This window comes from Pongo pygmaeus, chromosome 12, assembly GCF_028885625.2.
Source record: "Pongo pygmaeus isolate AG05252 chromosome 12, NHGRI_mPonPyg2-v2.0_pri, whole genome shotgun sequence".
Taxonomy (NCBI): domain Eukaryota; kingdom Metazoa; phylum Chordata; class Mammalia; order Primates; family Hominidae; genus Pongo; species Pongo pygmaeus.
This window is the reverse complement of record NC_072385.2, coordinates 110,845,146-110,859,430: the sequence shown is the minus strand read 5'-3', so window position 1 is coordinate 110,859,430 and position 14,285 is coordinate 110,845,146. Positions and strand designations below refer to the sequence as shown.

At 40.6% G+C, this 14,285-nt stretch overlaps 1 long non-coding RNA gene across 1 annotated transcript in view; it reads right to left on the bottom strand.

Moving 5' to 3' along the window:
- LOC129030306 (uncharacterized) overlaps positions 1–14,285 on the bottom strand; it is a 180,332-nt gene that overhangs the window by 63,679 nt on the left and 102,368 nt on the right. The window contains exon 2 of the long non-coding RNA XR_008500613.1: positions 8,828–8,929. This is a non-coding gene — a long non-coding RNA (uncharacterized LOC129030306). The remainder of the gene's footprint in view (positions 1–8,827; positions 8,930–14,285) is intronic.

Genomic DNA, 14,285 nt, shown 5'->3' with positions numbered 1-14,285 from the left:
TTTCTTTTGCATTAATCAAATACTTTCCACTGTAACATTTTAATTCCTTTAATAATTTTTTACCATATTTTGGAAGTTATTTTCTTTCCTTAAATTGTGTATTTTTAATTTTTGTGGATACATAGGAGCTGTATATATATATGGGGCACCTGACATATTTTGATACAGTCATGCAATGTGTAATATTCATATCAGGATAAATGGAGTATCCATCACTGCAAGCATTTATCCTTTGTGTTACAAATAATCCAATTATACTCTTTTAGTTATTTAAAAATGCGACATTAAATTATTATTGACTATTGTCACCCTGTTGTGCTATCAACTACTAGATCTTACTCATTCTTTCTACTTTTTTGTACCCTGGAGTTATTTTCTTAGTGGTTGCTTTAGAGCTTACCATATTCATATCAATTTATCAGAATATACTTCAGACTTATACTAATTTAGTTCCAGTGAGACAAAACAATATTACTCCTATATAGCCCTATTCATTCACTCCTCCCCCTTTTGTGGTATTCCTGATGTGCATATTACATCTAGATATATAATACACAGTTATTGTATTACATCATTATACAAAAATACATAGTTATAATTACCTTATATAACGTTGACTCTTAAAGAAGATAAGAGAACAAAGGATAACAAGTATTTATTTATGGAGTGTGTTGTATTAGCCTTCTTCTTTTTTTTTTTTTTTTGAGACGGAGTCTCGCTCTGTCGCCCTTATTTGCCATTTCTGGTTCTTTCTTCCTGTGAACTCAAGTTACTCTCTAGTGCCATTTCCTTTTTCCAATACAGCTTTGCTCCCACATATCTGTTTTGTACTTGTATTGCCAAATACGTTACCTTTCTATATGTAATAGGTCTGATAATACAATTATATGCACAGTTTAACACAACTGCTTCCTAAATCAGCTAAGGAAAAAGAAATATGATTTTATACTTTATTTTATAGTTGCATAATTATCTTTACTCTTGGTTGTTGTTGTTTCCATGTACATTCAAATTATTGTTTGGGATCACTTGCTTTTACCTGAAGAACTTCCTCAGTATTTCTTGTAAAGCAGGTCTGTTAGCAGCAAATTCTCTCAGCTTTTGTTTATCAGGGAATGTTTTTCTTTTATCTTCATTTTCAAAAGACTGTTGTGTTTGCTATAAGATTGTTGGTTGACAGGTTTATTTCTCTAGCACTTTAACTATGTCATTCCATTCATTGTCTTTGATGGAAGAAAGTTAATTGATAATCTCATTGAGGTCCCCTTGTATGTGATGAGTACTTTTCTCTTGTTGCTGTCAAGATTTTTTTGTGTGTTGTTGGTCTTGCGGTATTTTTACTGATATGTCTAAGAGTGGATTTCTTTGTGTTTATTATATTTGGAATTTATTGAGGCTCTTAGGTGTATAGATGAATGGCTTTCATCAAATTTCAGAGGTTTTCAGCCATGATTTTTCAAATATTTATTCTGCTATCTTTTTTCTGTTTTCTTCCTGGTACTCCAGTTACACATATGTGTCCACTATTTCTCTGAGGCTCTGTTTATTTTTCTTCATTTTTTCACTTAATTCTTTAGACTGCGTAATCTTTGTTGATCTATCTTCAAGTTCTCTGATTCTTTGTCAGCTCAAATATACAATTAAGCCCTTCTGGTAAATTTTTAATTTCAGTTACCATACTTTCACCTTCACAATATCTATTTTCTATCATTTCTATCTCTTTGTCATTATTCTCTATTTTATGAAACATCATTATGCCTTCCTTCCTTTGCCGCTGTAAGCATAGTTTCCTACGGTTCTTTGAACATGCTTATAATAGTTGCTTTGAAGTATTTGTCTGCTAAGTCTGACATCTAGGCCCTTCACAGTTTCTATGACCTGCCTTTTTTCCATGTATCAGTCACACTCTTCTATTTCTTTTCATCTCATAATTTTTTATTGAAAACTGGACATTTTAGATGATATATTCTAACAATTCTGCATGCTGATCCCTTGCTCTGTGGCTTGATGTTGATGATGTTGTTGTTTGCCTGTTTATTTTAGTGCCTTGACTAGGTTATTTTAGTGGTCTGTTTCCCCTAAAGATGCAGCCTCTGATGTCACCACTTAGAGGGGGCATCCTTGGGCATGTACACTGTCACCCTGAGATGGCAGTGGTTTTATTAGTGCTGTCTTTGACTGTCTCTTTCCCTGATATCTCTGTTGTCTGGCTCCATTTATATCATGCCCAGCTATTAGCCCCCACTAATTGCTGGCTAATTGTTCTATTATGTTTTATAGTACCCTGAGGCGTAAATTGCTCCAGAGTCGGATGCAATTAAATTTAGGTCCCTTTGCAGGGGTAATCTTTGAGGCCAGCCTTTGAAGAAACTATCTGTTAGCTGTCTCTTTCCATAATTCCCTCCAGTAAATTTCTAGATGGTCTGAGGTTAAGCTTGTTGCTTTCATGGAGCAACCAGTCCCCTCTTAACCGCATGTCACCAAAATCCCCATTGTTTCTAAGAGCACTCTTAGGTTTGTACTTTCTTACATGGTGGTAAAAATAAAGCCCCTAAGCCTTGGGAGAGCTTCAGTGCTTTTTGATCTTGTGCCCTGCCTCTCCCCTTAGGTAACAAATCTGCAGCACTGCTCTAGAACTGAGGGTCAGGGACAGAGAACTACTTCTCTCAGAGTCATACACCTGCTTTGCGAGTTTTATGCATGTCACCTTGGGGTGGTATGGCAGCCTCCGGTCTTTGTGGTTTACCTCTCCTTGCATAGAGACTTTTACCCAAGCTAGGGTGAGGTGATGGGGCCTTCTATTCCTGGCTGCCATGCCTGGGGTAGATCTTCTGCCCTATTAGTATGGCATAGGTGGAGGAAGACAGCCCCAGATCTCTCAGCCATTCTTAGACCCTCTGATACACAGAGATGTGGTGAGGATGTAAAATGCTGGTGGCCTGCCCCTACTCCTTGGAGACAGTGGAGCCCTCCACTGGAAGTTGAGTGAAGAGGGAGTCCTTTACTCTTGATTGTACCTGCCCAATGTGGAAATTCCCTCATTGTGAGCTGAGAGAGCAGGAAGGGAGGAAGCAAATTGTGGATCAAATGCCATGGACTCCTGTCCTTACCAAGATGCAGTAAACTTTCTTGAATAAATATTTCTTCATCTGCTGTACGGCCCAAAGACAATGCTCAGTGACTTTAAAAAATTTTAATGTATATAATTTTCACCAGTTGTGGTTGTTTCACTGGGGAGAGGGCCTGTGAACACTTCCATTCCAGAAATGATGCCCCATAAGTCATTCTTAGCTTCCTAGAAATGCATGGCTGACAGGCACTGAGGGCTACTGGTTGCAACTGAATCCTGGGCCATTGAGAACAGAAACAAGATAAGGAAAGGGAGAGGTAAATAGAGGATGTGTGGGAAAGAGAAGAGAGGGTAATGAGGTCTGTCTCACCATGCCTCTGACAATAGAGCAACAACAAATAAAAATTAATCTTGTTTCATCTAGGACAACATTGGACACAATCTTGAGGTGTGCAAACTTAGTATTTGGCAACCCCGCCTTCCATCTGTGAATGTCTCATACCTAGTATCCTCCAGGTGAGGGTAGTCTCACTCAGGACTTTTATCTCTCTCACCTGTTCCTTTTTCAGCTCTTTGTTTAATTTCTAGAGGAAGTTACCAGCCCTTAATTCACACCAAAATACATGTCATTGGCTGGGAGCTGCTTAATATGAGATCTTGCTAGAGGAATTTGCTTTTTAAAAGGGAAAACCCTATTCATCCTAAAGGCATGATCCCCTAACTGAGGAACTTGAGGCTACATCACTAGGTCAGCCCAGGTTATATGAAGCCAGAGAGAAGGGGGATCTTGTAGAACCTTAACTAAGGCTGCTTCACATATTTCTGAGGCCTCTAGAGCCAAACATTCTTGCTAAAAAAAAATTCTGACATGTCCACAGATCTGAGGAGGCACACTGTCTCAGTAAGCACAGCTGCTCTCCATTTGGTTAATGATAGCCCATCTCAAATTTGGTGTGTGCAAACAAAAGAGCCAGCAGGCCCAGCTCCACGGAGCTTGCCCACAGAGGCCTCTGAGCTGCAGGCTGACACAGGATCTCTGGTAGAAACAGAACGATCTGTGTTGCATCTGATGTGATAAGGCTGGTCTGTGTCAGGTGAAGGCCAGGTATAGACTTTGGCTTATACAGTCATGCACTGCACAATGACATTTCAATGTCTGACAGCATGTATGACAGTGGTTCCATGATCTTATAAGACCATGTTTTAACTGTACCTTTTCTACGTGCAGATATGAAAATACCTACCATTGTGTTACAATTGCCTACAGTATTAAATACAGTCACATGCAGTACAGGTATTCAGTCTAGGAGCAATGAGCTCTACCGTAAAGCCTAGGTGTGTGGCAGGCTATTCCATCTAGGTCTATGTAAGAACATTCTACGATGTTTTCACAATGACAAAATTATCCAGTGGTGCATTTCTCAGAACATACCCATGTCATTTAGTGACACATGACTGTGGTACGATGTGGCAGGATTTGGTGGCAGACAGGCCAGTGAAGGGATCCTAGAAAGATACCAAAGGCTGTGCCAGTAACAATGCAAATGCAGGAGTAGAAAGGAGGAAAAAAGCATTGGAGGAAGATGCAGGCTACAGACCCTCAAGCCTAGGACAAATCTGTTCAATCTTTGTCATTCTATGTGGTTTTCTTAGGCACCTCTCTGTTATCTCAAAAGTCAGCCCAATTTTCAGTCAATCCAATATTGACTTACTCTTTAATCCCATATTTGAAAGAAAGCTTTTTCTCTCTGAAAGTCCATTAAGTCACTGTCCCTGAGAAGCCTTCCTGAATCTTTTTGGCATTTGGTCTTCTCTGTCTTCTTGGCTCCCATTGCCCTCCATATAAACTCAAATGGTCAAGAGCCAACTGAAAAAGCCATCCCACCAGAGATCCATCCCACAGTAGATGCTTCCATTCCTGTCCTCCTGCTTGAATCTGGTCAGCTGGCTATGATCTGGTACTTCAAATCCCTCCCATTAATGGGGTCCGATACACTCTCATCTCTGATCCAAAGAATTTCACTAAAATCTATTGAGAGCGATAAGTAGGGAGCAACCTCTGGAGACCAAGCCACTGAAATGACCATTCTATCTGTTTCACAAGTGACCTCCATGATGGCGGAGGTTTTCATCTACCTTGTTTACTGCTGTCTCCCTAAGGCCCAGCACAATCCTGGTTCACAGTAGGTGCTCAAATAGGAATTGATTGAATAAACAAGGCTGTTCTTGCACAAAGAGGGGTGACTTCTGGGCTGCCACATTTCATACAAAGGACAACTCACATCCATCTTCAATAGACTCAGCTGCTTAGAGATACCTGGAGCTGGTTTAATTCCTTGCCAAAGCTCCTCCCCAAATTCAACCACTCTCTGAAGGTGCTTTATACTTACACATTCTAATCATTTCTATACACTGTCTGAATATGCCCAGGTCAATGAGACAGCTGAGCTGCCATGGTCTATTTTAGGGTCTACCTCACAATCACTACCGCCACTCAACTAAAACCAGCATGGAAACTACTTTTTATATTTGAAAGAATATAAGGGGCTATTGTGTCAGTTATAGGACCAGGCGCTGACAAACCAAACACCCAACTGCAGGTCTGTGTTAGTCCATTTTCACACTGTTGATAAAGACATACCCAAGACTGTGCAATTTATAAAAGAGAGGAGTTTAATGGACCTACATTTCCACATGGTTGTGGAGGCCTCACAATCATGACAGAGGGCAAGCAGGAGAAAGTCACATCTTACATGGATGGCAGCAGGCAAAAAGAGAGAGAGAGAGAGCTTGTGCAGGGAAACTCCCATTTTTAAAACCATCAGATCTCGTGGGACTTATTCACTATCACAAGAACAGCATAGGGAAGACCCACCCTCATGATTTAATTATCTCCTACCGGGTCCCTCGCACAACACATGAGAATTATGGGAGCTACAAGATGAGATTTGGGTGAGGACTCAGAGCCAAATCATATCATTCCACCCGACCCTTCCCAAATCTCACATCTCCACATTTCAAAACCAATCATGTCTTCCCAACAGTCCCCCTAAGCCTTAACTCGTTTCAGCATTAACTCAAAAGTCCACAGTCCAAAGTCTCATCTGAAACAAGGCAAGTCCCTTCCATCTATAAGCCTGTAAAATCAAAAGCAAATAAAGTTACTTCCTACATACAATGGGAATAACAGGAATTGTGTAAATACAGCCATTCTGAATAGGAGAAATTGGCTAAAACAGAAGGGCTACAGGCCCCATGCAAGTTCGAAATCCAGTGGGGCAGTCAAATCTTAAAGCTCCAAAATGATCTCCTTTGACTCTATGTCTTGTATCTGAGTCATGCTGATGCAAGAAGTGGGTTCCCATCATCTTGGGCGGCTCTGCCCCTGTGGCTTTGCAGGGCATAGCCTCCCTCCTGGCTGCTTTCACAGGCTAGCATTGAGTGTCTGCAGCTTTTCCAGGCAAATGGTGCAAGCTGTCAGTGGATCTACCATTCTGGGGTCTGGAAGACGGTGATGGCCCTCTTCTCACAGCTCTACTAGGCAGTGCCCCAGTAGGGACTCTGTGTGGGGGCTGTGATCCCACTGCCCTAGCAGAAGTTCTCCATGAGGGTCCTGCCCCTGTAGCAAACTTCTGCCTGGGCATCCAAGAATTTCCATACATCCTCCGAAATCTAGGTGGAAGTTCCCAAACCTCAATTCTTGACTTCTGTGCACCTGTGGGCTCAACACCACTAGGAAGCTGCCAAGGCTTTGGGCTTACACTCTCTGAAGCCACAGCCCAAGCTGTACCTTGGCCCCTTTTAGTCACAGCCAGAGCAGCTGAGATGCAGGACACCAAGTCCCTAGACTGAACATAGCAGAGAGACCCTGGTCCCAGCCCACAAAACCATTTTTTTCTCCTAGGTCTCCAGGTCTGTGATGTGAAGGGCTGCCACAGAGGTCTCTGACATGCCCTGGAGATATTTTTCCCATTGTCTTCATGATTAACATTTGGGTCCTTGTTACTTATGCAAAGTTCTGCAGCTGGCTCAATTTTTCCTCAGAAAATGTGATTTTTTTTATTGTATTGTCAGGCTGCAAATTTTCTGAATTTTTATGCTCTGTTTCCCTTTTAAAACTGAATGCCTTTGATAACACCCAAGTCACCTCTCGAATGCTTTGCTGTCTAGAGATTTCTTACTCCAGATACCTTAAGTCATCTCTCTCAAGTTCAAAGTTCCACAGATCTCTAGGGCAGGGGCAAAATGCTGCCAGTCTCTTTGCTAAAACATAACAAGAGTTCTGGTTTTCAACAAGTTCCTCATCTCCATCTGAGTCCACCTCAGCCTGGACCTTATTGTCCATATCATTATCAGCATTTTGGTCAAAGCCATTAAACAAGTCTCTAGGAAGTTCAAAACTTTTCCACATTTTCCTGCCTTCTTCTGAGCTCTCCAAACTGTTCAAGCCTCTGCCTGTTACCCAGTTCCAAAGTCACTTCCACATTTTGGGGTACCTTTTTAGTAGCACTCCACTCCCAGTACCAATTTGCTGTATTAGTCCATTTTCACACTGCTGATAAAGACACCCAAGACTGGGCAATTTACAAAAGAGAGGGGTTTAATGGACTTACAGTTCCACATGGTTGGGGAGGCCTCACAATCAAGGCAGAAGGCAAGGAGAAGCAAGTCACATCTTACATGGATGGCAGCAGGCAAAGAGAAAGAGAGCTTGTGAAGGGATACCAGTTTTTAAAACTATCAGATCTCATGAGTCTATTCACTATCACGAGAACAGTAGAGGAAAGACCTGCCCCCATGATTCAATTATCTCCCTCTGGGTTTCTCCCACAACATGTGGTAATTATGGGAGTTACAAGATGAGATTTGGATGGGGACACAGAGCCAAACCATATCAAGGTTGAAGCTGACTTTCATATATTCTTGCCTGAGGCTCCACATGATGTGCATATATGCGTCTTGTGTGCATGTGCATATGCATGTTGAGAGAGGGAGGAGAGCGGAGAGGAAAGAAGAGGAGGAGAGAGGAGGGGAGATATTATGGTTAATATTGAGTGTCAACTTGATTGGATTGAAGGATTCAAAGTATTGTTCCTGGGTGTGTCTGTGAGGGTGATGCCAAAGGAGATTAACATTTGAGTCAGTGGACTGGGAGAGGCAGACCCAACCTCAGTCTGGGTGGGCACCATCTAATCAGCCGCCAGTGTGGCTAGAATAAAGCACACAGGAGAAGATGGAAGAGCAGATTTGCTGAGCCTTCTGGGCTTCATCTTTCTCCCACACTGAATGCTTTCAGCCTTAAAACGTCAGACTCCAAGTTCTTCAGCTTTTGGATTCTTGGACTTATGCCAGTGGTTTGCCAGGGGCTCTCAGGCCTTTGGCCACAAACCGAAGGCTGCACTGTCAGCTTCCCTACTTTTGAGACTTGGACTGGCTTCCTTGCTCCTCAGCTTGCAAGTGGCCTACTGTGGGACTTCACCTTGTGATCCTGTGAGTCAGTACTCCTTAATAAACTCCTTTACATATATACATCTATCTTATTAGTTCTGTCCCTCTAGAGAGCTCTGACTAACACAAGAAGGCAGAGGAGAGGAGAGCAGAGGGGAGGGGAGGAGGAGAGGGGAGGGGAGAGGACGGGGGGGAGAGGAAAGAGGAGAAGAGAAAGAGGAAAGAGGAGAGAAAACAGGAAATGGAGTAAAGGATCCCCTCATATCCCACAGAACTTCCCTTAACCTCATGGCTCCTCAGCCCACTCACCTGCATAGAATCCTGTTTCATCAGCATCAGAAGGTGAAGATTGAAATCATACAGGCTCAATTTCTTTATGTATTCAGTGATAGCAGCTCCCAGATGAGAAACCTAAACAGAAGTGAAATATTAATTCTCCCACAAGTACAGGTGTCTCTTGGCACAAATTTAGCATGAACACCATCACCAGATGCACCCCCATTGCTGAGGATCCGAGGTCTTTGGTCCAGGTTTGGATGCCGGATCCTAAGAAGACATGGCTGAATCTGTAAATAGAAAATCACAAATCAAGAGATTATTATCCAAAATTTGGATGACTAGGTGGGTTCATTTTGTATACCTGGAATTCTCACAGGACAATTTCATTAAAAAGAATAGCAACTATGGTGTTACTGTTGACTGCTGTCAATTTTTTTTATTATAAAAACAGATCAAGACCTGATTATTCATCCAGAGTGATAAATAAATAAATAAATAAATATATATATATATATATAAAACTTCGAATGATACCCCTTCACTCACACCACAAGGCCCAAAGTCTGCAGCCTGGCACTCAAAGATACCAAGATAAATCTCTAACCTACCTTCCCAGTCTCATCTCTCAATACTTGTACATAATGTTTCTTCCACTTCAAAGTACTTGGTATTTTTTCATGATCAATCCCCTATGATTTCCTACTGCCTTGTGGTTCACACCATATCTTTCAGCTAGAGACCCACTTCCTTTCCATTTGTCCATGACCAAGTTATACCCCTGCCTCAAGGCCCATCTCAAATGCAACCTCCTTTCTGAAGACATCTCCTTTCAGCCCCCAAGACAGCAATATCTCACTCCTCCTGTAAACCCCATATGTAGACAGTAACTCATCAAACTTGATAGTATAAATAATAAAAACTTACAGTAAACTCATCTAACAAATATTAAATCCCAATTATTTGCCAGACACAATATTAAATACTTAATATTTATTGATCCACTTAATTAATGATTTTCATATATGTTTTGTGTTCCCCAATGCCTGATGGCAGTCTTTAGTCTAAATAATATTTCTCTGCTATAATCCTTAACATTATGCCTAGATACAGTAAATTATCAATAAATGCTTATTGAGTATAAATGAATTAATGTACAGTATGTGAATATATAAATGAATAAATGAAGCAAAAGGATCCCTGTTTAGAGGCACAATTTCCAAGATCATTAGGCTGAGCTTCTGGATTTCTATGCATATTATCTGAGTTCTTTTCCATTCTCAATAAGATTCCAGAGTCTCATATAGCAAATCACAACAAGCCTGCAGCTATGATGTGTGGATGGTGAGCCTTTTGCATAGGATCATGAAGAGGACTCCTAGCATTTAATTCTCTAAATTACACTCACCCCTTCAACAAACCAGAAAACAGTATAGCAATCTTTTATCCTTTCTTCCCTGGCCCACTCTCCCTAGCTCTAGCACCCAGAACGTTTATGTTTTTCTGTCCCACAGTAAGTGATGAACTAATTCAAACATACACAGTTGTACAAGAGAATAAATCCTCTTCCAAGGGTGCTATAAGTCTTTGAGGTCAATGCTTAATGCAAAGGAATGGAGTGATTTCAAACATCAACAACGAGAAAAGAAAGTATAACCAGAATTATTGCATGGCTAGTCCCTGTCCAACTTTCTACATACATTATCTCATGTAATTTTTACAGTAATTTTATTAATTATAGTGATGATAATGTAGCACTTACTGTATGCCATATACTCTCCTAAGAATTTTTCATATAATATCTCACTTAAGGCTCCCATCAACATTTTGAATAAAGTACCCCTTTCACCTTCTTAAAAGATGAGGAAACAGCCATAGAAAATTTAAGTAACTTGTCCAAGATCCCAAAGTAAAGAGTAGAGCCAGAATGTAAACTCAACTTAGAGTACACTCTACATCTTCTCAGGGTAGTAGTTTCCCAAACATATCTGTACAGCAGAAGTTGGTTCTTAGAAAGTTTACCAGGCACAAAGTCATGTACCTAGGAAACATAAAGACTGGAATTCAAATCTTAATATTTTTATTTCGACGTGAATGCTTTTTAGTAAAACTTATTTCAGCTCAGGTGTTCATTTAGGGCAGCAAAGGTGTCCTGTATAGGGCTTCTCAACTCATAAGACCATTCCTGAGAATAAAAGTAATCATTTTGTGTGCTACTAAAACTTCCCCAGGCAGGGTTTTGCTTCATGCATCCCTGCCCCTAATCTCCTCTATCCATGGTGCTGAATTTAAAGATCAGCATAGCTGGCCTAAAGAAAGAACTGACAAAATAATCTGAATCTCTATGGTAAAGGATCTTAAATACTTCTCTGCACCTGGCCATTGAGAACCAGTGAAATCTTTTCCAAACCTCCCGCTTTAAGCCCAGAATCTCTTTTCCGTCTTCCAAGATCATTAAGTTGAAAAAGGTAAAATAAGTGAGGCTTACGATTAACAAGGATTGTTCAAACCAATATCTTTTCAACTTCATAATTACAAAGATTATGTCATCTGAAAATAAATCAACGAAAGGAGAGCAAGAGAAAGTCTATCTCATAAACATCAATGCAGATCTAACAAAAGTTCAAACAAAAAAAGGAATCAGAGACTAGAGACCCTGAAGCAGGTTCGAAGCTACAGCACTGGGCCAACGGAGGGTGCTGAGGCTAGTGCTGAGAACAAAGGCTTGAGACAGAGAATGTCTTTATATCTGGTGCTGAATTGATTTTCAAGCCATAAAAATGTTAGTTAAGGTAACACTGACATGAAGTAGGGCAGGGTGGGGGGGAAAAATGTTGGAAAAAGCAACTGCAATTTCAGGCTTATGAGAAATGGAATTAAAGTTAAGAAAAGGAAGGCAATCTATTGTTGTCCAGAAACTGGCAAACAAAACAGCCACTGCATCATTATAGTGGCAACGACCTGCTGTGTTCATTTGTCTCTGAGCTGTCTGACCTAGGAGCTGGATGATTTATCTCCTTTCCACAGCTTCATCTGGGCCAGGCCAAGAGGATAACTTGGAGAAAAGGGTGGAGGTGTGGGGGTGGTGACACTCAAGCACCAAGCCAATGAACTCCATATGTCTTGTACTAGAGGGCATGCTCATAAATCAACCAATATCACACACTTATTTCACACCTACTATAAACAAATCTCTGTGCTAGAAGGCCTCTGGTCATACAAAGATTGAAAAGGGCAGAGCCATTGGCCTTGAAGAGCTTACAATCTAGTGGAAAATACTAAGCATGAAGAAAACTAATTAAAAGGGTATGCTAGATGATGGCTACAGAGAGCAAGAACTATCAGAATACAGAGGAGGACTGTTTACTTTCTTTGTCAGGTAAGGCTTCTGAGAGCAGGCAACACCTTGATTGAGCTTAAATAATAGGATATGCAGTCAGAAAAAAATGGGAGTAAGTGTTGCAGGATGATAATTCAATTAACAAAGCCTCAGAAGCAGGAGTGGGTCAATTATGTTTTGGTGAGAGCAATATTTGGTGGAGGATATCTACAAGGTAGATAGTCTCCAAGCTCTCCATATTCAGGGAGAGAGTTGAGGCAGCAGGGAATGCTCAAGGATCTGTACATCACTTTTCAAAAAGTTGAATGACTTCCAATATAAAAAAAATAGATTTCTAGATTTCTGGCCACAGTGGTACATGATTCTAAGGTAAAGAGAAACATCCAGATCAAGCATTCTTTTGCCCTATGAGGCCCTGAAAAAGTTGTCTATCTATATATTTAACCAGGATAGCATTTCTCCCTCAAGTGAGCCTACGCCCATCCTGGTAAATAAGAAAATGTGGTAATGAGGATCAACTCTGGCAAGAAAAATTGAGCATTTGTAAGGATTTTTCGAAGTTAGACAAGTAACATGTTGTTTACCTGTCCTGGATTCAGTGACCTCATTGCAGAACCTGCCATTCCAACTACACATCACATCCTTATTACAAGTTAGACTACGTCATAGAGCAGCCACTACAACATAACAATTTACAAAGTCAGAAAACAGATAAGAGAGAGGAAAGAAGGCTGAGGAATGCTCAAAGTACAAGGAAGAGAACACCTTATTTCTAACTCTAAACATATTTCCAAAACATATCTAATTTTTAATTCTAGCTTATAGAAGGACTGCAGGGAAGAAAGTCAAGATGAAAATTAAGATGACACATCTCAGAGCCAGTGGTTTTAAAATAACAGTCTTGTTTGCTTTACAACAAAAAGGACTTGGATGTAGGGAGGAGAAGGCAGGAGGAAACAAGTACTTTGGTGTTGCAGACATGTCTGCTACAGAGGACCCATCCCGAGGAAAGACCAAAGAGTAGTATGTCTTCAGGCAGATAGAACTAAAATAAACAAAAGCAAATAAAAAGATCTCCAGCAATCTGATACTATTCGACTAACAGAAATTCTAGAGAAAAAATACAAACTTCACTCAGAAAAGAGCACATCTGGACATAGACTAAGACCTATCTGATGTGCACCACTGAGAACATGTTCTGGAATCTGCTCAGTGGTCACGCAATTCCAATGGCTGAAGCAGTCACATGTGTGGAGCATTCAGATAAGTCATCACACGTGAGGACTTCAACTCTAAGATTCCCTGGTCCCTTGACTTCAGCCGGCTGAAGTTCAGATAAGCCAGCAGCTGGGATAACTGCAAATCCCACTGTTGCTCCCAAGAAATGTCTCAGTATGCTATTTAAGCATGAAGGCTCTGAAGTCATACTTCCTGAGTTCAAATCCCACCTTAGCCAGTATTACTTGCTCTCTTTGTCCTTAGGCAAATTGCCTCCAATTTCTCAACTATAAAACAGAGATGTTAATAACATCAACATCATGAGGCTCTTGTGATTTTTATGTAAAACAAGACATAGTTTATCTCAGACCTAATAAATACGGAAAAAATATTTGGTTTTATTTCACATAGTTACAGGTGGTAACAATAACTCAATTATTCAACAAATATTTAAGAATTGGGAATCCAGTTGCTCCGTGAATGCAAATACAGAGAAACCAAAGCAAAGATCTCAGATTTATTAGAGTCTGGTGTACAATATAGATAAGTAAATAATAGTAAACTAATACATGCAGTGTGGCAATGAAACATTTCAGAGGCACAATGATGCATCTGAGGCTGAAGTATGAGAGGAGAGACTGGGTGAGGGCAGAAGGCGGGGACAAAAAGAGAAGTGTCAATGCCCCTACTCAAAGGACCCATGTAAGGTCTTTGGGAGCTCATTCATGTATATTAACTTCTTTTGTCCTCACAACAGCCTTGAGGTGGTTGGACCCATCTGCTTCATAACTATCCCTGTTTTATAGAGATCAAAATTAGGTCCCAGAGAGATATGTGAAAAAGACTGTCACAGAACTGAACTTGTCCTAATCAAACTATATTAGTGCAAGGGTGAAGATCTTAGTGAAGGAACAACAAAGCTGTATCTTTGTA